The sequence below is a fragment of the Labrus bergylta genome, chromosome 21 (assembly GCF_963930695.1).
Source record: "Labrus bergylta chromosome 21, fLabBer1.1, whole genome shotgun sequence".
NCBI classification, from domain to species: Eukaryota; Metazoa; Chordata; class Actinopteri; order Labriformes; family Labridae; genus Labrus; species Labrus bergylta.
The window spans coordinates 4,217,526-4,240,958 of NC_089215.1; the positions used below are offsets into that span (position 1 = coordinate 4,217,526).

Here is a 23,433-nt window from a genome sequence, read left to right on the forward strand (position 1 = left end):
GCTCCTGAATGCTCTGGATTTGTTTGGACCAGAGAAGGTAGGCGGTTTTAAGGCACCCCCAAATGTCTGTTTTGGACGCCCCTCGGTTTGTCAGATATGAGAGCAGTTATCAGGTCAACAGGTGTTGCAGCGATGGAAGCGGTCAAGAGAAGTGGTTCAGATAGAAGTGATTGTACCCGACCTAAAAAGCCTCTGCATGTTTCTAATAAGCTCCACGAGCAGAAACGTGCTCAAACTAGGATCAATATTGGAGATGCTTTTGAAAAATGGAGAGAGGTTAGAACACAGAAAGGTTTACAGACTGATGCAGAGCTGGATAAACACTGAAGCTACAGTGTCCACCACATGGCAACCAATGGCAGATTGACTCTAGGGAGGAGAGGGTGGGGGAGACAGCTCTCTTACATATCAGAGGTATGTATGATATAATGATCACAATAAACATATTATAGAATCAGACTTACCTTATATCATTTACACCAATTTGTTTAACTGTTTATCAGTTGAAGTGGAAGCTATTGGGAGGAAAAATTAAAATGAAGACGTATTTAATACTCAAAGACTAAAAAAGTACGACTCGGGTTTGGATGGCACATGATGCAGTCACTAAGAAACTAACAATCTGAATGTTTTGCAATGTGCAAATAAAAAAGAGGAAGGAGATTAAAGTTTGGATGAGGGATCTGATAGATCAAAGCTTTTTTAAACGTCATATATCCGTGGTGAAATGGATGCCGCCTAACAGAGACAGGAAATCCATAAAGTTGGATCAATGTTTTAAAAATTCTTGCTGAGACGTCAATCTGCAAGATTTCACTGAATAAGAAATGAGAAACAGAGTCAGCAGTCTGCTGCGAGTTCACAGACTGACTGTCAGGTCACTTACAGCAGACGTGTATTACTTTACACATACAGCACAAGTACAGACACATTCAATGACATTTACAGTCACGAGAGCAACCTCACATCTCGCTGAGTCGGAGGTTGTCAATCTGACACTCAGAGTCTAAAAAGCTTTTTTTTCTTTAGAGGCCACATTACAAAGATACAGTATACCAGTTTACTGGGCCTGCCCTGCCAGGCTGCAACGTCACACTAACCTGCTTTGAGACAAACTGAGAGAGCCTGCACTAAATCCTTCTTTGTTAGACCAACGCCATAAACACACAGCCACCGAGGAGAGAGTCTAAAAATACTCCCCACACCAGGTGAAGGACTGGACTGGGGAACTCTGTTACTCTGGATCTCATCCGAGGCTTCACCTCTGGGAGGAACAAAAAAACTGAGTCGAGGAAGACGAAGAAAGAAAGAAAGATAGCAAGGAAGAAAGGAAGGGAGGAAGGAAGGAAGGAAGGAAAGAAATCAAGATAGGAAGGAAGGAAGTAAGGAAAGCAAGATAGGGAGGAAGGGGGGAAGGAAAGAAAGCAAGATAGCAAGAAAGGAAGGAAGGAAAGAAGGAAGGAAAGAAAGCAAGAAAGAAAGGAAAGAAGGAAAGAAAGCAAGAAAGAAAGGAAGGAAGGAAGGAAAGCAAGATAGGAAGGAAGGAAGGAAAGAAAGCAAGATAGGAAGGAAGGGGGGAAGGAAAGAAAGCAAGATAGCAAGAAAGGAAGGAAGGAAGGAAGGAAGGAAAGAAAGCAAGAAAGAAAGGAAAGAAGGAAAGAAAGCAAGAAAGAAAGGAAGGAAGGAAGGAAGGAAAGCAAGATAGGAAGGAAGGAAGGAAAGAAAGCAAGATAGAAAGGAAGGAAGGAAGGAAAGAAAGAAAGAAAGCAAGATAGCAAGGAAGGAAGGAAGGAAAGAAAGAAAGCAAGATAGCAAGGAAGAAAGGAAGGAAGGAAGGAAAGAAATCAAGATAGGAAGGAAGGAAGGAAGGAAAGCAAGATAGGAAGGAAGGGGGAAGGAAAAAAAGCAAGATAGCAAGAAAGGAAGGAAGGAAGGAAAGAAAGCAAGAAAGAAAGGAAAGAAGGAAAGAAAGCAAGAAAGAAAGGAAGGAAAGCAAGATAGGAAGGAAGGAAGGAAGGAAAGAAAGAAAGCAAGTTAGCAAGATAGCAAGAAAGAAAGGAAGGAATGAGAGAAGGAAGGAAAGAAGGCAAGATAGGAATGAAGGAAGGAAGGAAAGAACGCAAGATAGGAATGAAGGAAGGAAGGAAAGAAAGCAAAGAAAGCAAGATAGGAGGGAAGGAAGGAAGGATGATAATAGAGCAGTGGTCATTAAAATGATACGCAAGATAGGAACGAAGGAAGGAAAGAAAGAACGCAAAGATAGGAAGATAGGAAGGAAGGAAGGAAAGAAAGCAAGATAGCAAGAAAGAAAGGAAGGAAGGAAAAAAGGAAGGAAGGAAGGAAAGAAAGCAAAATAGGAAGGAAGGAAAGAAAGCAAGATAGGAGGGAAGGAAGAAAGGATGATAATAGAGCAGTGGTCATTAAAACGATACGCTGCAAAAGAGAGATATGAATCTTTCCAACAGGTGTTTCAGAAGAAGATGTGAAATAAAGCAGCGTTTCTGATTTGATACAAATACAACATGAAGATTCAACCTCTGAAGAACATTCTGAGTTACTAAAAGAAGAATCTGAATGAAGACACAGAGAGGGTTTCAGTTTTCAGCAGGAAGCGTCTGCATGACGGAACAAACAAATGAGTCTGGAGATCCCCTCCTCCGCTCTCCACCTCTCTCTCTCTCTCTCTCTCTCTCTCTCTCTCTCTCTGCTCTGCCCCCCCTCCTCCCCCTCATCTTCTTATTCTCCCTCTCTCTCCCTCTCTCTCTCTCTCTCTCTCTCTCTCTCTCTCTGGAAACTGGAACACACAGGGAAAGTGTGACAAAGCTATTTTAGTTTTGCAGACGACCTACCTTTCCCCAGGCAGACACCTCGACTAACCCCTCGCAGACACTACGAGGGGGGGCAAGAAAGAAAGGAAAGAAGGAAAGAAAGCAAGAAAGAAAGGAAGGAAGGAAGGAAAGCAAGATAGGAAGGAAGGAAGGAAGGAAAGAAAGAAAGCAAGATAGGAAGGAAGGAAGGAAGGAAAGAAAGAAAGCAAGATAGCGGGGGGGGGGGGGGGGGGGGGGGGGTCACCGGGCCAAATGTTGATGTTTAGAACTATAAGACTTCAGAAAAATCTCACTGACGTCAGAAAATAGTGTCACATAATGCAGCATACTTCTTCAAATCACCTTGATATCTAATTAACTCACATTTAAAGATAAACAGATGTCGTTATTGACCTAATAAGTAATCAGGTTTCTAAATGAATGTGGGCCAGTCAGCTTGTTTATACACTTATTATGCACAGTGAAAACATCTTTATGCATCTGTGTAATATTCTCTTAATCAGCATCTATGTTGATAATGAATGAATCTATTTATAAGCATGCAAACAGTGGAAGGGTCCAACTTCTCCAGTGTGGAGATAACCCACTTTTCCAGTCGTAGCAAAGTAAAAGACTGAAACACCTTGTGTTCTGAATCTGGACACAAAAGCTGTTAATTATTAAAAATTACTTTTATGTTTGCACTGTTTCTTTATATTTAATTAACCAACCAATCAATAATTAAATGATTGATCCATGATGAAAATCATCACATGTGGCAGCAATATATTTAAATCACTTTGCCGTAAACCTGGGAGAGGTTTTCTTTTCTTGATTTGACTCCTCGGGTTTAAAGAAAAGGTTGACTCAATAACATTTCTTGATAATTACCTTGTGGATAATAATAAATAATAATAAAGTGTGTGGTGCAGACTGAGACGCCCCTCCTGGACTGATAGAGGTTGAAGCCCCTCCACAAAGAGAACGCTTGACAACACAGGAATTTACCATGAGAGTCTGCAGGTTTGTTTGGCTGCTGATGTGAACACTGTCAATGATTACACTGAAAGAGAGCAGAGGCCTCCTTTCACTTGGTCCATCACACACACACACACACACACACACACACATTCACAAACACGTGCACGCACATGCATGAACACACATGCACGCACACACTTTGGATTTACAATCTCAGTTTGTTCATTTTGTTTTAATGAACAGAAAAACAGATGAGAGACCAGCGAACGATAACTGCAGCTTGTCAATTTTATCTCATGATTTTATCAGTTTGCAGAAATCAATTCCTTCCAAAGTCTTTAGATATTTGAAAATGTGTCAATCACAACATCTCAAGAGGTCGCAGTAAAGTTGCTCTGTTTGCTTATTTTTGTCAACAGTCAAAAACTCTCAAATGAGTCTTTCATGTGACAAAAGAAAACAGAAAATTGTGACATGTGAGGATCTGAAAGCAGAGAAGATGTAACTCAAATGATTCATCAAATAATACAACAGCTGCCTTTTAGTTTCATCCTGATCAACTAGTTTTTAAAATATCTTTAAATGCTATTACCCGGCATTGTTTGACTCACACATTTCAAAGAATTGAATCACTCTTCCACGTTGTCAAACAGCTCTCACCACACAGAACTTGTCACCTTGTTTGCCAAAGTAATAAAAAAAAAGCCATCTTCCCCTTTTTTCCAACGGTCTTACCCCGGTTTGTTCCCTGCATGTCTGCTCCTCCTGAAGTCTAACCGGCTCCTTCTTCTCCTCCAGCGCTTCAAACACTCACTATGCTCCTGGATGTTTGGCTCCGTTTCTGACCTACCCTCCTGAGGAAAACTTCTCTAACCCCCCCCCCCACCCTCTGCCTCAAAAAAAAAAAAAAAAGACATTCTCAAGCCAAATGCCGCCAATGTGAATGGAAGCACAGTCCCCTCCTCTTCCTCCTCCCTCCTCCTCCTCATCAGCCCAGCCTCTCTCTCTGACAGATACACCTCCTTTCTCCCCTGCCCCACTCCTCCTCCTCGACCATTTCCTTTGACCAAAGAAACTGAACTCTGCAAAGTCCTCCAGCGCCTTTGTCAGGCAGGAAAAAAGAAGCGAGAGAAGAAAGAAGCAAGAGAGCCGGGGAGAGGGGAGCTGTCGGTTCAAAACTATTCCACTCTCCTTTCAGAAGAAAAAGCAGCAGAAAGAGAAAACGGAAATGTGAGAGGATATTCCCTCTCTTTTTCAAAAAAAGTCTGAAACGGATTGAAACCTTTTTTATTTGACCCTTTTCACCTGTCAGAGTTTCTAGTCTTTATCGAATGCATCAAATATGAAAACTTTAAGAAGATGAAGGTGAAGAGAGGAATGAAACTGCTGCAGGGAGAGAGAGCTGAAACTCATCTATAAATCTGATCCAATGGAGTTAATTACTGAGACAATTCTTAATCAAGGACGCCTGATTTAAAGAGGTAAACGTATTACAGAACAGCACTGATATTACTTAACACAAAGGTGGATCGTGAGATTTAAAGAGGCAGGACTAGCTTTAAGTCTTTTAGGGAAAACTAAGAGTGTGAACATCCAGGTAAACATGCAAACAGGTGCAGGACAAGACAGAACGAGGTTCGCACACAATGTTCAGCTCCCAGTGGGCAATTTGATTTAGCCGGGGCAACTTTTCATTCTACAAGATTTCCCTCAGACCAAGACTGAAACGTTGACCTGCTTCAAGAAAATAGTTCGTTGGGAGCTGAAGAGTTTGCGGACATTTTTCTTTTTTTAAAACATAGTAGGCCCAAACAATGAATCCCTAACTTGATATGAACAATCTTGAGAAAATAGATACAAAATATGTAAAAGACATTTGAATTAAAGAGCCCATATTCTGTCCTTTTTGGGGTTCGTATATTTAATCTATCTACCTATCTACTTTTGTACGTTCACAATAGATAAAGTCCGAAAAAAGTGTCTGTTTTCATGAACTGCTCCTCCTTGCTCCCTCTACGCTCTGAGTCCGTCAGCTACACTCTGTTGAGCCCACACTGTTAGACCCCACGTGGACCAAGTCTGCTCTGATTGGTCTGCTGATCCGCTCTGTCGTTATTGGTCAGTTGCTCAGCACGCGTCTTGGAAATTTCAACATGAGCTGCTGGGCTTGACACAACGAGCCAATGGGCTTAGATCAGTGATCTCACACTGACAATGACGCCGCACTGACAAATTTTTATCGAGGGGGGCTAGAACCGAGCTAATGCTACAGCTAACAGGAGGAGGTAGGAGAAGCCGCGTTTCCACGGACTTTGAATTTTTGCACATTCATGCACAAACATGCACAGGACACTTGGAAAACACACTAAAGAGCATATAAAACCAGAAAAAGCCTAATACGGGACCTTTAAATAGCCGAGGGTATAACAAACATTATCGACGCTTTACTGGTTTGAGTTACGGTGGATTTGGTGCCACCTGGGGTAAGCTGTTGTAACTGCAGGTGCATTTTAGAGTTCAGTCCAAAATCAACTTCTGCATGCAGCAAGGTGGCCGTTCTGTCAGAACATCCTACACCAAGATGAATCATCTTACAAAAGAAATCTAAATGCATCACAACTCAGCTGAACACACTCAGTGATGTTGCTGCTACACCCTCACCTGGATCTCACTTTACAGCTCACTAGTTAAAGTTTTCTGGAAGGTGTTTAAGGTACTAATTGAATTTTACAGACTTTATTGCTCATGTTGGATAATGTTTGATGAGTATTTCTTTATATTCAACAGGGAAGGTGTACTGCATTGATGCAACTCTCAACATGTGACCCTGTCAACGGCTTTCAGCTTAATGCTAACTTTTTGAAGCATTTAGCCAGAAAACGCACACACACTAATTTGACCCTCTGCATCAGGTAGAGTTTGTACAAACCTCAGCGTTTGTCTTTTAAACAGTTAATGCAATTATGATTTATTTATTCATTTAGATTTATTTTGGGGGACATGCCAAAGGTACGTGAATAGAGTGGGAAATCAGAAGAGTGGGACGGGAATGTCATGCTGGAAAAAGGAGCTAAAGGTCAGATTTGAACCTGGGCCGACCACTTGGAGGACCGTAGCCTCTGTTCCTGGGGCGCAACTTAACCGCTAGGCCATCAGCATTTCTAAATGTGTTTTTTACGGGGGTAAGAAACTCAGGTCACCTGCCCCACATGAATATTACAAATAACTCTTAAGTTAATAAAAGTCACAATCACAAAGATTACAGACATCTAAATTCAGGTAGCACTGATTCTCTATTTTCATCAGCTTCTTATGTTGCCTTGGAGATGATTAATGCACGTCAAGTATCTACTTGTCTTAAAGATGTTTTTATGTATACATATCTGGCTCTTTAGCTGCTACGCTAGCTGCCTACTGGGGGTTTATGAGAGGATTTTCACTCTGCCTGCTGCTGCTCATAAGATTGTAAGACATGAGGTTTCACATTGTGCGATAGACAGAATCAAAACAGGATGTTTAAGTGTTCATTTGTGTCCTTGTTAAACCTTGAGTCTTAAGCATCTTTGTAGGAATACTTAGCCACTGACGTGTAACAAAGAGTCTCTAACTTCCTGAGTAACCAGGGGGATCAGCTTCCAGAAAGTCTTCTCTTGTGACAGCGGAAGTGCTCAGACTCTGCCTTGACCTGTAATCCACCATCTGGCCCGCATGAATTAAAATAAAGGAAAGAACAGGAAGAGACGTTGCAGCAGGCAGGAGCTCAGCTGCTCGGCTCCCAGATGAAGGGGGGGGGGGGGGGGGGGTAAAGTAGGGTACGAGAAGTAGGCTATGCCCTGCCACAGCCTTATGCACACATAAACACAGATCGCTACGCTCCTTTTCTCTCCCCCCCCCTTGCTCCTGCAACTGGGTCACACCAGTGGGCACAAAGTTTGTCCTTCAGGCAAGGAGATGGAGTTCAAGGTCAGTGTTGTTCACGTCTCAATGTGAGGTCCGGAGAACGCTGCAGTCAAAGCAACCAAAAACGACTCTCAGCTGGAGTCCAAGTTTGAACGACAAACGCCATCAATCAGCCGCCCTGAGGCCACCAGTGCTGGATAAAGAGGCAGGCTGCAAATCACCTCTATGAGTGCCACCATTAACACTTCCTCTTTATAAGATAGAGGGAGGGGGGGGGGGGGGGGGACAAACATGACTCAGCCCCCTTTTGGAGGGAGTTGATTTACAGGCTAAAGCAGTGAAATGACGACTCCGTTTGCTTCCTTTTTCTTGTCTGCCAGCGGAAAACCAAGAGGGGATTCAAGTCAAATTCCAGTTAAAACAAGAAATTTGCACGTGGCTTTGCAGCGTTATTGGGTACACATGTCTGGTGGTTTCTGGTTTGGTTTATCCTCTTTAGTTTAGATTCCTTGAGAGGGACAGAAAACTGTTACGGCCAATTTCTAATGAGCGTTGAAAGTGGCTCCTCAGAAGCCACACTTCAGTTTTATCTGTATCTGTTGCGGTTGCCTCGCCGGTGGTCGTCCATCACAGGCCGAGCCGCCACCTCTCCGCGGCCCGTCAGCCTGCTTCCTTCTATATTTTCATAACAACGCCTCACATCTGGGACCGCGAGCGGACAGAAAGCTAGGCCATCCATCAACGTCTTCGCAGCCTCTGCGTGGGGGACATCACTCCCTCTGGACACGCTGCAGCTAAAACCGGCCTCCACCAGGCGCGGCCCTTTTGGACTCCTCGCTTCCAAAGTAATCCGCTCTGGCACAAAGCAATCCACGAACACCTCCAAAATAAAAAAACTGGTGCAAAGGTTTAGCACCCAGCAGGGGGGGGGGGGAGCGGTTCATCAGTTTTTAGACACAAATGAAGAGAAAGGAGAGAGAGAAATGTTTGTGGGTTGAAATAACCACTCCTGGTGAGTCCACTCGTAAATCCACAGAAAATGAGATGGCTTTGTTGAGTTGGCAGGAACCTGACTTAGCCACACTCTGATTTACTGTATAATGTGCCAAAGAGATTAGGGTTACGCCTCCAGTTTTGGAATTACAGCAAAACCCCTATCCATGATTAAAATCTGCTGCTGACTCCCACACAGCAGGAATGTGTAAACATCCACACAGAGTGGGATGCACGCTTCCCCCGGAGTACCGAAAGGCTGCAGCCAAGTCTTTAAGACAATTAAGCCTAGACCAGAATGGCAAGAGACCGAGAAAACACTTCCAGTGTGAGATGTCAAAGTGACAAGAGTTAAAACAGAAACTTTATGAAAGAAGATTTCTGCATAAAATCAAACTTAAAGAGGACATATTATCCCGCTTTTCCACCTTTTCAAACAGCCCCCCTGTGTTCTAAATGAAACATCTGTGCTGTGCTTTGGTCAAAATATAACATGAATCAAGCACCAGAGGAGGTTTGTGACCCTGTATAAACCAGCTCTCTCAGAACGCTCCGTTTTGGTGTGTGTGTCTCTTTAAATGTAATGAGCCCCCCTCCCTGAGTTTTCCTGATAGACATCACTCCTCTGTAGCGAGAATAAAAATGGCGGACCTGCTTAAAAGTTTTGCTCTAAGCTGGGGGTGGAGTCCATGGGTGGAGATATCAGGGGAGGGGAGGGGATTTTTTTTTACCAGAATCCCACTGTGACATCACAAGGAGAGTACATTTGAGCATTTTTCTCTGCGTTGTAAGACTTATGCAGACCACAAACAAAGGACTGGATGGTTTTTTTATTTCACATTTTTGTGGGTCAGTAGACACTCAGGTTACCCAAAAATATGTTCAAAAACACTGTAGAAGTGGATTTTTCAAAATATGTCCCCTTTAAAGTTCTTGTTTTACATCAGGAAGTAGGGCAGGGAGATAACACGACCCTGTGTGACAGAGATAAAAATGTACATAAATAAAGTTGGCTTTAAATAGATCAAACAGCCTGACACACAACAGAACGATAAACATCAGCCAATTAGTGTGTGGGTTCATGCTGCACATGGAGGACACGCCCACCTTACTACAAAACATTTGAGCTGCACTGGTGAAAGTGGATTTCCTCTGCGCAAAAACAAGTGGAATCTACAGGAACACATGAAAGTAAACTCTCTCTATCTTTGTAAAATGAGGATATTGTTGACAAAAAATGGGAACATGGCGTCAATTATACGGACATGAGTGGCAGCTCAGCTCGTAGCCCCCTCACTGGACATCCTGGGGCCGCAGGAGAGCATTGATGAGACACAGATTCTTCAAACAAAACTGACCTATTACATGTTTTTTTAAAGGGTTTTAAATAACGGGTCTGTTTGTTTTAGGATGAAGAGACCTCTGCAAATGATTTGTCTCTCTAGAAACTCTGTGAACGATGAAGACTAATTGATTCCTCATCCAAAAAAAAACAAACGTTTTTTTTTAAAAAACGAGCTCTGCTGACCGCCCCCACTGGACATGCCCGGGTACACGGGAAAGCATTAGCGAGGCACTGATTTCCTCAACAAGGAACCGCTTGATCAGCATTTTCTTTAAATTATTTAGAAAAGAAGTCATTATCATATCACGTCAAGAAAAGTAAACAAGATCCACACAGCAAGAAGATCCTGTTTGAGTCTGAGGAAGGACTCAAACGGGATCTTCCTGGTGTGTGGATTTGGTTTATTTGTCTTCTACCTCTTTGTGTTTTTAGATCCAGCACCCACTGAGGGATGTGCGTGTCCTTTTTTTGATTTGTCATCATACCTGTCTTAGCTTCCGGAGGTCTTAGAGAAGCATGCGGTACGGGTCCGTCGAGCATCCCAGAGACTCACTCTGATGAACAGATCTTCACTCTCTCCCGGCCTCTCCGTCCTCGCCGACTGTGAAGGGTGACGAGTAGAAAAAGAAGGTGCACGTTGATGAATCAGCAGTTGAAAAAGCAGCGAGACTACTACCCCACTGTACATACAGAGTTGGGAAAAAACAAAAAAAACCTGAAGTGTGACAAGTGTGTTTATAGAAGTCGGAGAGAAAGAGGAAAATCTGAGTCATAACGGCAGAAGAAACCATCTCCACATGGGGAAAGGTTGAGACTGAGGGGATTTTCCATGTCAACAAGAAGGACGACTGAAACTAGCACCAATTTCTCTAAACAACTGTCCTCTAAGTAAAAAAAAAAGTCTATAATCAAATGAGGTTTGAACACATACAGTTTGATCTGTGTTCGACGGATCCATTCAGACAAATGTAAATAAAACAGATTTGAATCGATATTCTGCCAGACATCCCAAAAAAGACAAAGAAGGTGAGAGGCACACTGCCACCATCTGGAGAGAAGCGAAGAGTCCATCTGCATTTCATTAAAAGTGATGTATTAGTGGTAAAGTAATGCATCAGAGTGGAGGCGAGGAGCATGAGAAAAGATTATGAAAAGAGCCAGAGGTGAGTCGAGCACACAGTCATTATCTCTGCCGGGATTTATTTTATAATCCGGCTGTCGTGAGAATGTTTAAGTTACATTTGTTACTGTCTTATACTGAAGCTTCTCATACTAACAGGAGACGGAATAATATGATGAGCAACATATGGTGCCGTCACAAGTGGACAGACAACTTTTACAAACTTCATTTATTCAGGTTTCAGTCGCCCGCTTTTCCAGGCCAACTTTTCAAGGTGTCCTTTCCTCACTGAATTTCATAAATACCTGCAGAACAGAGGCATGGGACTAATTGCTAGAGGAGCCTCGAGAGATCAAATTTCCAAGTCACGCTGCGCATGAATTATTCAGTTTCAAGAAACTTTAAGGACGGAATAATGTTTTTGTTTTTTTTTAAAATGGGTTTGCAACACAATTAACTTGAGACGGTTGAACTGAGACAAGGGGAGCGTTGTTAGGTTAGCGGTTATGTCGCACACACCACGTACAGAGGTTATAGTCCTAGTTGAAGTTGCTGTGGGTTCAAATCCGCCATCTGCCATCAGCTGCACGTCAACCACAACTCTCTCCTCCCTACATTTCCTGTCTCTCTTCAGATGTCTAATAAAGTCAAAAAGGCCCAAAAGGTAACTTTAAAAAAACTCAAATATTTAACCTTGAGTTCACCTCCAGACATTAAAATAAAAGTGATATCTCCAAATTGTTTCCTTTGTCCAAACAACAGTCCCAAACCTCAGGACTCCTCTACTATTAAAGATGTTCAGGAGAGATTCTCTTAAAAACTGCAACCAGCAAATATCTGACAGTTTATGATTTCAAATTTGAACAGCAAAGGAAAACAATCATCAGATCTCCAAAAGAAAAGAGTTCTCTTAGTGATTTGGATTGTAACTTGACTAAACGATCAGGAAATACTAGGGCCGGGAGATATGGACCAAAACTCATATCTTGATATTGTTTAGCTGAATGGCGATACTCGATATATATCAATATGTATTTTATTAACAGTGAAAACACATGGAAAATAAACTACCTGTTTGTGAATTTAAAAAGTAATATTATAAAATAAATGTTCCTTAAATACAATAAAAGAGAGAGAGAGAGGAGGAGCAGGGTTAAGAGGGACAGACAGTCATCATCAGTGAGATGAGGAAAAGGTGACCTGGCACCTCGAGAACGTTATTTTAATGTAACATAAACTATATCCATATTAACGATATTATCTTACCCTATATCTTGTTTGAAAATATATCAATATATCTAAAAAACTATATATATGATATATTACCCAGCCCTAGGATGTAACATGTCTCATTTTGGAACTGTGAACATCGGTGAACTGTGGAGGAAGCCCGCAGTGAGAGTAGGGGGGGTCGTGATACTGATTATTGAGCGTCCTGTTTTATCAGCAGGATCAGGGATGTTTGCTCATCGTAACGATTTCTAACTGTCGGCAGAGTTTTTCTGTTACTGTGCCGGTATAACGTGAAGCTGAGCTCCTCCATCTGCTCCTCACATACCGCAGTTACAGACAGATGGAAGATCTACCTCCATCCAGATGGCTTCATGTGTCACTGCAACAAAAGCAAACTCTATAGGTCGAGTCTGGCAGAGTAATAATACCTTAATAGTTGTTTGTTCTCGAGTCGGACAGTCAACCCTCAGATTATGAACAGGTGTTGACATAAGAGGGCCGCTCCTCTCACCTGCTATTACACTGAAGGGGGATAATCCTCATTAAAGGAGGACCAAACAGAAGGGGGGGGGGCAGGGGGGTGTAAGAGGTAACCATTGAAGGTTAAGACTTGTCGTCGGGAGTCGGAGCAGGTCACCTGATCCGTGTCCCACAGAGTAAGATTAATCCTCTGAATCTATCACAACACGTCTTTGTCACAGCTGTTAGTCATCACTTTAGAGTAGTGGTTACTTTAAAGGCTTTATATGCGATTTTTTTTTTGATCCAGCAGATGTCGCCCTTGAGCACCAGCATGAAACCAAAACAACTCGCGCTGCATTGTTGTGTTAGCATGCTAATGCTAGCGATCTTTATTATGCTGGTATCTTCACACTGCATGTAAATTTACCTGAAATGAGCGTGATCTAGAAACACAGTTAAGCAGTGAGTACAGTATGTTATTCTTCTTTTCTCTAGTCCCTCAATTAAACAACTTTTATACACGAGGGGAGGAGTCAGCCGGCCGTCCAGGCGATGTAAACAAAGTGAAGATAGGACTCTGAAAACTCTGAAAACATCACAGACAGTGGGACTCGGGTGTTACACCCATTGTAGACAGTCATGACTCACAGAGTTATTTTCAGAGGAGATATTTGATTTCTATTTAAGTGTGAAAAATCACATATAAAGCCTTTAATTATCAAAGAGAACAAATAATGAATGTCTAATTACAGGGATTGTTATGGTGACTGTAGACGACCTGAGGTTTCACAACACACAGGACACGTGCAGAGACGACTGAAACACAAACAAAATACTTTTGTAATACGGAATACTTTTGGATACCTTTTTGGAAGGGGAGTGTTGAAGAGAAGACGAAATGAAGATAAATGAGGTTTGGTCTCTTCATGGCTTTCAGGCTCCCCAAACACACACACACACACACACACACACACACACACACACACACACTCTCACTGAAGCCAATGGCCTATTAAGGAACAGGGTGGCGGCCCACTTCCTCCCTATCAAAACACAGCCACCACACAGCCCTCAGGTTTATTATTCTTATGTTCAGCCGTTTGCCAAAGGTTGCAGACGAGTTAATAGAAACCCTGCAAGAGACGGTCGATCCAACACACCCTGAACAAAGGCCGCTCAGAAAAACAGGGAAGAGTTCCAGTTTTAAAAAGGGACATCAAGTAAACAGATGAGTTGAAAACAATGAACCCTGATAACTGTTTCTGTACCAAGTCATTCATTGTCTTCTTACAGATGCATGTTCCTATTTTTGGTGTAAATCATAAGAGTATAATGTCAAAAAAACAACTTTAGGAGATGTCTAGAAATGTGTTCAGGTAAACTAAACACCACAGCTTGTATTTTTAAAGTATATAAAACGACCAGACAATGGGTAGGGAGGCTTCTGGGGAAACTGGTTCAGACAGAGAGAACATGTCTCTTATGGAGAGAGCATCACATTCCATCTTAAAGAGCACAAACTCTCTGTTTTCTTTCCTCTGACGTTTTCGTTTAGGACCAAATCAGGCCAAACCTCAAACATCCACCCACATTACAAAAACTACCGAGAAAATAACTTCCTCCATTTCTTTAGTGTTGAGGATGAGGAGGAAACGAGGACCAGGAATGTGCAGCTGTAAAGAGAAGGTGTTTTCTGGAACAAATGTTAATAAATGTCTTTGTTATATGATTTACAGAGACAGCATTAATCCCCTGTGATCACAGCACTAAGCAACTTTAAGGAAAGTTACAGTGGGGAGGAAAACTTGTTTTTGACAGGCAGAAACGTCGAGCAGAACCAGACTTTTGTGTTTTTTTTAATCTGTAAATAAAGGGCAACCTTCATGTAAACTACGGCTGAGCGATATGACCTCAAATCAATATCACGACTAATTGAACATTTGACCTCGATGATCGATGATTTAGTTTTGTTTTTTTTGCCCTCGTAGTTCACTGACATGCTCTCTACTGTGAATATGATCAACTATTAAAGCTGGGATATTGTTTCTGATTTAAGAGTTCATATCTGATCAACTATTTTGTGGTTATTTATTTGAATATTTGGAACTGAAATCAAAGCATCGCTTGAAAGGATAAGTAGAAATTCACTTCTCGAAAACAGTAGAAAATACATAACTTGAACTTCTTCTTCATTTGACTTCTTTTTGTCCGGTGTCGTCTTCTCGAAAGACAAAATGTGTCCAAACGACGGACATTGCTTCCATGTCGCGGATTGGACGTGTCGTCAAGCATGGGCGGTTCTAGGCAGGGGCCAACAGGGGCCAGTGCCCCTGTAACACTGAGCTTGGTCCCCCTTGTGGCCACCCCTCCAAAAGGAAGAGCCCCCCCTAATAACACATTAACACAGTGACTCAACAACCGGACTCACAATCTAGTATTAAATACTGTTACTGAAACAAATTTAAATCATGGTATTTTATGATATGCGCTATTATATGGCATAATATTTATATATATTTAAAAGCGATTATCTTTGTCTATTTTTGACCTGGGTTTAATGTTCCCCTCTGACAAAACAACTGGCCCCAGTTTGCCCCCCTCAGTAAAAGTGAATATAAATAATAATAATAATAATAATAAATAATCTAAATAATCAACATAGGCAAGATTACGTCGGTTAGAGGTTCTGAATGTCAGCTTGATGAATTTTTTATGAATTTCCCAGCCCTACAGTAAACTGTACACAGCAGGTTTGTCTGTCGACATGAAATAAGTGAGTTTAATGATAAAAAGTGAAAGCAGGAAATTCACCAACAGGCTGATTTGACTGTTCTGTGCAATGTTGATAAACGGATGGACTGCACATTGTTTGAATACTTAACATCTCGCCCTCTCTAAGTGCTCAGGGAGGACCACGCTAATTACTTCAGATCCATTTCCTCTCTGCCTGCGTTCGGCCTTATGCAACGCCGTGACGCAGCGACTGCCCAGCCGTGCATCCCACCACCCACATAGCTTCTGATCTGCACCCTCATTCTTCCCAGCCACCTCTTCACCTCTCCGTCATCACCGCCTCCCACCTCTACGCCACCAGCCTCCTCACCATAAACCTTCCCTCCAGGAATGGCTGTTTGAGAAGTCATGGCTTTTTTTCTTCATTCTGAGCGTGTGTGTGTTTAACACAGAGTGTGTTTGTGAGCCATCCGTCTCTTGGTTTCCCAGCAGGAGATAATCAGGCCACAAATCACACAGAGAAGGAGGAGAAATGTATTTAAAAATATCCAAACAAGCAACCTCGGGGAGGGTTCGGCCCACTTACAAGCTTTACCTCTGACTGCAGGAAAACTAAACCGAGAGGAGAAAAGAAAAGAAAAGAATCCAGACAGTTAAATCAATTAATTGAGATTGATTTAAGACAGGACCGCTCCTGGAGATCCTCCATCAAAAACAGCATTCAAGCTGATTTCTGTGCTCTAAACTTTAGGAAAAACACAAGGACAAAGGATTAGATTTTAGACCAAGTCAGGAGTTTTTAAGTCTGGTATTTGACCACATTTGAAAACCTGCCGAGGAAAAAAACAGGAACCTGGAAGTGAGATAAAGGAAGACGTGAGGGCAAGGGAAGAAGAGTTGAAGAAAGACACTGGAGCTGAGAAGATTTCAGTAAAGTGTAATTGCTGCGCTTATTAAAAAAACATAAAGATGGCCAATCTATCGATTAAGAGAGCCCAACATAGCTCTATTCAATTTCAGTCAAGAAGCGAGTAGTCCACAGACTGTATAAAACATGAACGTAGTGTCAGTGACGTCACCCGTTGGTTTTCTGAAGCTGGGTTTTGAAGCCAAACGATGTCGGTCACCATGTTGGAAATGCTTTCTCTAACTGATTTAAGGTCAACCGAGCAACAGGAAAATAATTGGGGTTGAGGGAGGCAAACAGCTGATACACGCTCGCATGTGAATCAACTCAGCCCGCCCCTAATTATTCAAAATGTATGTCAATGTCTTTGCTTAATTTAATGAAAACACTTGACTTCTAAAAAACTTCACACCCTGTGTACCAGTAAAAAGAAAAAAAGAGCAATTGATATCAAATAATGTTTTAGTACCAGGTTGTAAACATGTTTATTTATGCCGTCAACATGGTTATTGTAACATGAGTGTTAATGGGGCTTCTGGAGCCAGCCTCAAGTGGACACTTCCACTTTGGCTTCTTTATTTTTCCACATTGGAGGTTGTTGCTTGGAGTAGTCAAGCATTCAGAACTTGACTTTATGTGCTTCAAATGAACTGGAAACTTGAATGTGCTTTCTTAGTTTGGGGGGGGGGGAAGCCCCTTAAAAACAATAACTCGATCTGAAACAAATGACCTGTTTGGTCGTTTCTTGTGTTTCTTCTGGTCCTGACCTCAGTCTGTGATTGTGGCTGTGGGCTACACCAAAGTCAGATGGTGTGAGATGGGTGACAGCGGGCGGTTGACACAGCTGAAGAGTAAGTGGGTGGGAAAAAAAATGAGTAGCAGAGAGAGTGAGAGAAAGAGAAAGAGAGAGAGAGAGGAGAAAAAGTGTGACTTCAACCAGGAAATTCAACAGGAGTCTCCAGGCCGTCACTCAGCATCCCAGCAGCAGCTGTGAATGTCAGGATCACACTTTAACCACGACCGCAATCACAACTGCTCACGGGAAAAGGGCATGTTGTTTTTCACCCCCACTCCTCTCCTCTGAGCACGTAATCATCCTCAAGTGGCCGCAAAATGATGCAACACAAGTCTGCAATGCCATGTAGAGTACTCTCTCGGTACAAATTACTTAAAGCTCCGACTTGGCATCCAGTCCAAACATGACTAAATGTGCCCACATCTGTTGAATAAGCCTGACGCGTGATCCCACGGTATCCGAGCAGTTACGCTGTGCTTCTCTTTTCATTAAGCAGAGGGAGACTTGATCAATGTGAAGGCTGTTTGGTCACATTAGTGCGCCGTGCTTAATGGAAACATCTGCATGCCAACATGCTCACAATAGTCATGTTAACATGCACAAATGTCCCAGTTTTTGCCCTTATTGCCTAAGTTATTTACAAGGCTGATACATAATGTTAATATTTAGCAACTAAATGAGGCAGGTTGTTGCAGCATGTACAAGTAAATGCACATATTTTTACCACCTAATGACAGTGACAGTCCAAGATCTCAGTGATGGAATAATTCTCTTAAAGTGATTACCCACAGGAAGATGCTACATTATAAGCACAAAACGTACAAATTCACTTGTCAAGCTTGATAAGCAGAGTTTCTTCCAATGCCAAGAACACAGTCACTAAGTGATGCTGATGATAACGACGCTGACTTTGCTGTGATGCTGCTCTGGCATCTTATCCGGGATGTTTGTAAAACTGTAAATCCAATCAGCCGTGCAGCAGTTCCTTGAGACTTATTCTCAAAAGGAAAGGATGCAGCAACGTGGGTCGATTCTCAGGGGGAAAAAAGACCATGGAAGAAATAAAAACTTGATGAATGAGGTTGTAGAAGATCAGCAGTGATTGACAGACAGAGGAGGTTCAATCTCTATTTCCCGAACAGCACTTTTAAATGAAAAGGGAGAATGGTACTTCGTAAGTATTCAAGTGACAAACGCTGTACAGTTTGTGAAATAAATAAAAAACACTGGTTGTGTCATTTCCCCTTTCCACCATATTCAGTTTTGAAACAGTCTTGAATTTTCTGAACGTTATGAGTAATCTGTTTTTTTTTTTAGGAGCACACTCCAGCCTGGTGGGCTGAAGGGCAAAATGATGACACTGCTGTGTGTCATCCTCTTGACACAAAGCAGGGGTCACACTTTGCACAACTCTGCTCTCTTCAAATGCCCAAGTAGATCGAGACAGTCAATGTTTTTTGATGCCCGGCTGTTATAAGTGCATTTTGATATACGTGAAGTTAAAAAAAAAAAAGAAAGAAGAGAAAACAAAACAAGTAAGCGATAAAATGAAATTCAAAATATTCCAAATGAAGGGATAAAGCTTCCTGATGTTTTGATTTTTGGATAGAGACACATGAAGACAAATAATCCAGGAAAAAGTCTTTGTTGCGGCGGCCGTTTGTTAAAATCCAACCTCGGCCCTTCGGCGTATGTCATCCCCAACTCTCTTCTCCCATCATTTCCTGTCTCTCATTGGCTGTCTTATCCAAAATAGGCAAACAAAAATCAGTTTAAAAATGTCTAACTCTGGAAATCAAACAATCCTCGATGCACGTGAATGCATCGTTATTACCTCCAGCTATGTATCTCAATGAACCAACTCCTAACATTGTCATTCTGTGCAGTGTTTGTATTGGTTTCTGTCTTGAGATGGAGAAATGTTTGACATAAATGATTGCACTGGAAAATAAGCATTATAAATTCTAAATGGACTTGGATTCAAAGTCGAACCAGTTTCCAGTCAGCTCTCTGAAAAGGAAAAACTTTTGGCTGGAGAGTTGGAGGAACACACGGCTGAGGTCTGGCATGAGAAAGTCTAACATTTTGAAAATATGGATTGTGGTTGTCTTGGTACCATGATGGTCTATTTACATTGAAACTGGGCCATAAGTAGAAGTGCCAGGAAAGGAGGCGACAATATATGGAAATCTAGCTGATGTCTGCATATTCATGACCGCTGTGCTTTCACCTGTTAAGAGTGACAAAGCAGAAATCACATGCCAAAGTAACTAAGTGGGAGGCCTTCTGTGTGTGTGTGTGTGTGTGTGTGTGTGTGTGTGTGTGTGACACATCTGCTGCTAAATCCTCTTAATACTTTCAATCCTCCATATTCTTTAAACACAGTCACAGACGTCACCTGCTCAGGTCAGGACATAAAGAGCAGACTGGTTGGGAGATTAGACCAAAACAAAAAAAGAGATAAACGAGTCCTGACTGTTCCCAAGCTCAGGATTCAGGAGTCTCTGAAAGTCCAAGCCCTGCCTCGTATTGCCCTCAGACAGCTGTGCAGTCCAGCTGTGCACAGAAACTCAGATCTGACTTAGAAAATCAAACCGATCTATGAGAGACCAGAAGATCTCAAGCCCTCTGTCTTTAGAGGAGGTCGGTCATTTCTTTCAACCAACGATCAAACGCCATTTCAGATTTTAGTTTACTATCATATAAGAAAACAAAGATTTGGGCCATAATAATGTAACATTACAGCTTAAGGCCACCAAGCAGTGCATGGCCTGGGTTTGAGTCCGACCTGTGGCTCCTTTCTCATGTCATTTCCAACTCTCGCTCTGGTAAATTTCCTTCTCTATCCACTGTCCTATCCAATAAAGGCATAAACCCCCCCAAAATAAATCTTTACAATGTATATATGACCCTTTGGTATCATGCTATTTCACCTTTATTCACCTTACAGCTGATGTTGGTGACACCCCAACAAAGAAGATCCTGCAGCATCACGTCTCCAAACACTGACTGAAAGGAAGAAAACTGCTGGATGGTGTGTAAACAACACCGGATCCAACGTTTCAAATTAGCTGAGATCAAGTTTTATTTAAGAAAAACAAAAGATTTGTAAGGTCTTAAGAGTTAACATGCACTCGCTGGTGTATTTGGTGGGAAACACTGAATATAATAAACATGAGTGTGTTTGTTTGTCAGAGAGAACTCTTCAGGGCAGCTTTAAATGTTTGTTTTGTGGTCTGACCGCCCGGGCCATGTAACAGCTTAGGGAAACAAACTTCAGAATCCATTATGAAGTGAAAAGAAGTGTTCAGGATTTTTACTCAGTGACCCTATCCCCCCAAGCCTCTAGTTTGGAAAACCCGTATTTTGGTTTATCCTGATAACCTTTCTTAATGAGCTTGGTTTAAGTGTTCGGTCAAGATCTAAGAATATAACTAAACACTTACAATAAGTTTAATCTTTGATGCTTATGATTCAGAAACTGAAAGGTATAAAATAGTTTTTTAAAAAGTCACATATTTGGGTTGACAAGTTAAGCAGAACATTTTACTTGAAGGACATGTTCCCAGCAGACAAAACAAAACTGATTTCTGTGATCGACAACTAAATCAGATGTGAGCTTCTGACTTCTGATCTGACCGTGTAAAAGTGAAACCTATGTGGTGTCCAAAACAGATCGAAAAAAGAAGCATAAGAGAGCGATATCTCCTTTGATTATTCACTAAAGGAGGAACAGGAGGACTGACTCAGAAGGCCAAACAGAGCTCACTCTGTTTTGTCAACAACCTGCATGTGTTGAGGATTCAGCTCGTCGACTTTTAAACAGCGTGCTGTGAAACGTCAGCGACCAGCAGTTTACTAAGTGGACCGTGTAATCCCAATATGAAGACAAACTGACATATAGCAAATTGTCCTTTAGCACAACACACTATGAGGAGCTCTAAGGTATAATTTAAGGCTCTTAAGAGATGTCTTTAATAAATGATGTTGCCTGAAAACTAAACAAGACACAGAAGCCCGCAGTTTATTGCGTCACATTACATTGTTTGAAAAGCCGCTTAGAGTCACAAAGTCATTACTTCAAGCTGTTTTTAAAATCCTGTGGTGTGGGAAAAAGAGTACAACATCACTAGTTAAACTAAGCAGCTTGTGACAGGAGGGCAAACTCAACACAATGGGACACTACATAAACAAACAGTCGACGGGCTTCCCATCAGAAATGATGATGTACCCTCAGGAGAACGAAAAACACAACACGGTCTTCATGATGCCTGACAGCTACAACACCTCCCGCAGTGTTTCTGTGTCTCTTTCTATTTGTTTTTCAAGGAGACGGTTTGTGTAACCAAACACAAAGAATGGAGAGACTTGATCTTCAGTAAACAGCTCAAGGGCAAAATTCAAAGCTGCAGGGCAGAGAGGGATCAATTACAGAAAACACTTATCTATTATCTATAATGTTCCAACCTATCTTTCTTATCATCTGGAAACTAACCAATCTTCACTTTCATGTTCAGCCTCAGTCAGGCTGGAAGACAACACAAAGTTATAGTGTCAAAGTCTAGGCTTGACATCACAACTTCACAAACCCACTGGCTTTGTGGACTTCTTTTGTGAAGACTGTTTCTCCCAACAATGCTAATGGCGATTTGCAACGGCCAGCACACCCTGAACCTCAAGGCCGTACCTCAAAAGGCCAACTTTGACAACAACTCCTTCAGAAATGATCACAAGACAAAGGGCTTCCTGTCAAAAGCCTTTGCTGATAAAGGCCTTCGCTCAAGGCCAGAGGGGTATGTACATATTTGCCATCATGAATAAGAGGACACAAAGAGGGAGCGGTCCAGAGATACCATCTCAGGCCCGCCAACTCAAACAAAACAGAGGTTCAAAAGACAAAGTAGAAAGCAGTTTATAATGATGATGATGATGATGGTAAGAGAAACATAACAAACAGGTGATGACAGTTTGACACCAGTGTTAAAGAATCAGTTTTTGCATTCATTTCTCTCAGCTACAGTAAACCTTTAAGTTTCAATGCCTCAATTTTAGACTGATTCAATCTGGAAATATTTGACAATACTTTGGTTCTTCAGAGCAGTGGTTCTCAACTGGTGGCTTGGGAACCAAAAGTGGGTCGAAGAGCCGTTTTCAATGGGTCGCAAAAAGTGTGCCAGGAAATAAATGGTGTCAAAAAGTATGAAGCGTTATTTAACCATGTTCTTAAATTCAACAATTCACTTAGCAGACGCTTTTATCCAAAGCGACGTACATCAGAGAGTGAGTACAACACAAGGAAGGATCTAGAAAAAAAGGGAACAATGTCAGTAAGAGCAAACGATCAGCTTAGAGTCTGATTGGACACACAGGTGCTGACAGGAACTGACCAGAGGCAAAGCACAACATTGACGGCAGTTCTTGAGAGCTCTAATCAGTATAGAAACCATCTTATAAGTCATTGTTATCAAACAAAACTATCATCATCATCATCATCATCATCATCAATAATACCAAAACCATCGTAATCATCATCATGAAGGTCGTAGGTATTCATAAAGAGCTGGGTCTTTAGCTTTTTCTTAAAGGTGCAGAGGGACTCTGCAGATCGAATGGAGTTTGGAAACTCGTTTCACCACAAGGGGGCGCCAGAGGAGAAGAGTCTAGTTAGCATCTTAGGACCCTGTTGTGACGGTTGAATCAGACGCCTTTCACTGGGCGGGAGTTTGAACCATGTTTGTTTTATTCTGTCGCATGCTATAAAACATTTGAAATTTGAGTCGCCATTTCTCATTAAGGAGTTGGTGGTGGGTCCTAAAGGCTTGACGACCAGTTGAGAACTTTGCTTCAGACGTCTTTCTTTACACAATCGTATTAAGCAGATAACTGTATTTGTCAAATGACTGAAAAGTTAGGAGGCATTTTTATATTCCCTAAGCTGTGGTACTAAAAAGTAGCATATCACTTTTAAAGACACGAACATAAATCAGATGTGAAATTCAACAATGGATCCAAAAAGCTGCTGAACTAAAACGAGACAAATGCAATCAACCCATCTATAAACACGCAGAGTTAGAAATATTCTCGTCATGTCAAAGACGGAGGATGGACACTCTGAAGTCTCTACACGGCTGCTAACACCCCGATATGCTGACACTG

General features: G+C 41.9%; 1 protein-coding gene across 4 annotated transcripts in view; it reads right to left on the bottom strand.

Annotated features, from left to right (window-relative positions):
- The window catches only part of LOC109981852 (leucine zipper putative tumor suppressor 2 homolog), a 40,814-nt gene that overhangs the window by 14,999 nt on the left and 2,382 nt on the right, over window positions 1–23,433 (bottom strand). For 2 of the 4 annotated variants that reach the window (XM_020630826.3, XM_020630824.3), the window contains exon 2: window positions 10,512–10,627. The exons of 1 other annotated variant lie outside the window; for it this stretch is intronic. The gene's annotated coding sequence lies outside the window, so the exon portion shown is untranslated. Of the gene's footprint in view, window positions 1–4,523; window positions 4,675–10,511; window positions 10,628–23,433 lie in introns of those variants that run through there. One more of the 4 variants, XM_020630825.3, reaches the window with a different exon arrangement.